Source organism: Nanorana parkeri, unplaced genomic scaffold (genome assembly GCF_000935625.1).
Source record: "Nanorana parkeri isolate BGI_ZX_2015 unplaced genomic scaffold, ASM93562v1 scaffold834, whole genome shotgun sequence".
Taxonomy (NCBI): Eukaryota; Metazoa; Chordata; class Amphibia; order Anura; family Dicroglossidae; genus Nanorana; species Nanorana parkeri.
This window is the reverse complement of record NW_017307102.1, coordinates 81,467-84,194: the sequence shown is the minus strand read 5'-3', so window position 1 is coordinate 84,194 and position 2,728 is coordinate 81,467. Positions and strand designations below refer to the sequence as shown.

At 47.2% G+C, this 2,728-nt stretch overlaps 1 protein-coding gene across 1 annotated transcript in view; it reads left to right on the top strand.

The window, feature by feature from the left end:
- Window positions 1–2,728, top strand: part of LRRC8A (leucine rich repeat containing 8 family member A) — a 32,119-nt gene that overhangs the window by 24,001 nt on the left and 5,390 nt on the right. The window lies entirely within an intron of this gene.

Genomic DNA, 2,728 nt, shown 5'->3' with positions numbered 1-2,728 from the left:
GGTCATGCATTTGCTGGGGTACTCCCTGTAGCCTTGTGGGGCGGGAAGCAGCAGGGTTAAAGTTTTTTTCTTTTGTTTTTACCTGGGGTGCTATTCACCAGCCCTCTTCTGTCTCTCCTCACCCTCTTACTCCCCTGGTCTCAGTGCTGTATGGTGTGCAGGGTTCCCTGGGCAGACAATGCAATCTGCCCAGGTTTAGTCATTCGGGATCTTCCTGCACTTCAGTGTGCAGGTGACGTTAGCTTTGGGGGCTGGCGGGGCTCCTCCCGAGCAAGGTGAAGAAGGAAACTAAGGTATGTCCTAAAATGGACACCGTAGGCAGGTTTTCTTAAATTCATTTCAGTACAGCGCTGCATGACGGAATAAACGTCAGTCAAAGTACCGCAGCGCTGAATACTGAAAAATGGCCTGGCCAGGAAGGGGGTGTAACACCGCGGTCTTCAAGTGGTTAATCAGTTCAAATAAAATGCTTCCAGTATCTAGAGTAATGTTGCAGTGTGGTACTGTGCTTACCATGGGTGGGATCATGATTAATTAATCCTCTGTGTTTAGGCTCCTGTTGGAAAGGAGCTCTCATTGTGGAGGGAGATCAGTGTACAGGGGTGTGGAATTCCTATCGCCCGACGCCCGTGACATGCAGTTTCGGGCGCCGGGCGAGTAGTTTTAATGTACATTCAGCCCGGCTCCGGACAAGCAGAGCTGAATGTACGTTGTGTGGCCAATCGCAATCAAGCAGGCCAAACAACATGGAGCCGGCTTCCGTGGCAATCAGGAACCTGGGCGGGATGTCATTACCTGCTGCCCGGTTTCCTGATTACCAGGGAAGCCTGCTCTATGTCAGCGGAAGCACCGGTATTAGTATTCAGTGTCGGCGAGATCCGAAAGCAAAAAAATTGTTACTCGTACTCGATACCGAAAAACCGGTATTGGTGCATCCTTAGTTTTGATTAAAACTATTTTTCGTATTGGGACAAGTAGATTGTCGTGAAGGACAAGTAGATTTGGCCCCCACTTTAGCCCTTGGACAAGTAGTTTTTTTTTAAAATTTCCACACCCCTGACAGTGTATATTTCGGATACTGGATATAGAAATGCCCCTCATGCTGAGTTGGTGTGTTGTCTCCCGTGGTTGTACAGACCGGAATCAGTTGTAAAGTTTTTTTTTTTTTTTACTAGAAGCCCTACCAGTGAAAAATGATCAGTCAATGCTGGGTATGAGCTGGTGAAAGTAGCACCGGTATTAGTATTCAGTGTCGGCGAGATCCAAAAGCAAAAAATCGGTACTCGATACCAAAAAAACGGTATTGGTGCATCCTTAGTTTTGAATAAAACTATTTTTTTGTATTGGGACAAGTAGCTTTGGCCCCCGCTTTAGCCCTTGGACAAGTAGTTTTAAAAAAAAAAAATTCCACACCCCTGCCTGAATGTACTGTCCAGTGTGGTGTTCTGTTGAAGAATCGCCTACAGTTAAGGTCACCATAGACTGCTCGAATTTGGGTCGATTGAAATTCGAACCTTGATGGCACAGCCGGCTCCAAAAAAGTTGACACAGTCCGGTGGAAAATTATCAGCCGTCATTCAGCAGCGCCATTGTGGCTGTGCGGGTGGGTCAGTTTTCAAAATACAGAAGTAGCCTGTGCGGAGAAGAACCCCATGATTCAGGGAATCGGGCGAGAAAGGTATGGGGGTAGCCCATCTGACCATGTTTGGTGTTACACCCTGAATATGGACGAATCGTGATATAACCTTTATTTACATTCCTTATTTTACACTCGGTGATCTCATGGGGTATACCAGGGGTAGGCAACCGGGGAACTCCAGCTTTGGTGAGACTACAAATCCATAATTCGTCATCCTCTGGGAGTCATGTCTGTGGCTGCCAGTCTTGCAGTGCCTTGTAGTTTCACTGCAGCTGGAATGCTGAGGTTGCCCATCTCTGGGGTATAAGTACCCTTTAACATAGCCACAGCTTATACTGGACTGATTGATATTACTTGGCTTTAGTAGTTCATTAATGAGTAGGTTTTTTTTTTTTTTGGTGTGGAAATCGCAGCCCAACATGGGATCTGTCAGAGGAGCGGAGCTGGAAGTGGCTTGTACTGATTACACTGTTACAATGGAGGATTGATGGCTCAACCACAGAGCCTGCCCAGACTGTGCCGCATGATGTTTATAGGGCGTGATAAATGAACGCAGGGTGGGGATGAACAACCCGTCCACTTGCAGGGATCTCAGCCTGTAGTGGGAATGGGTGTGACGTCATGCTGGAACTTACATCTGTTCTAGTGCCAGCGCATAGACTGTCTGCTCTTTGTGCCAATGGAAACAGTATGTGCAGGGGAAGATAGTGATACATTGTGTTCCCCAGCATCGGGTACAGAAATCCTTCTTTGTATGCCACAGAATACGCCGGCTTTGTTGTACTTTGTATCGGTGGCATTGATCAGCAGCCTGGGCGGAATTAAAGGTTCTTTAGGGAAAGGCTAAAGGGGAACACCAGCCAACATGGAGGGAGAGAGGGAGAAGAACCACTGTGAGTATGTCCAGCTGGAAGATTTCACTTGCTCCCTAGAGTCCACAATAAGAGTGAAAAATCTTTCTGTTATGGAGAAATTTCTCTAACAAGGACAAACAGCAGTAAAATATAGGTTTGTTTTTCCCCAGGATTTTTCAATACCCCCCCCCCCCCCCCCCCAACACCATCACCCCAAAAAACAACTACCCGTGCT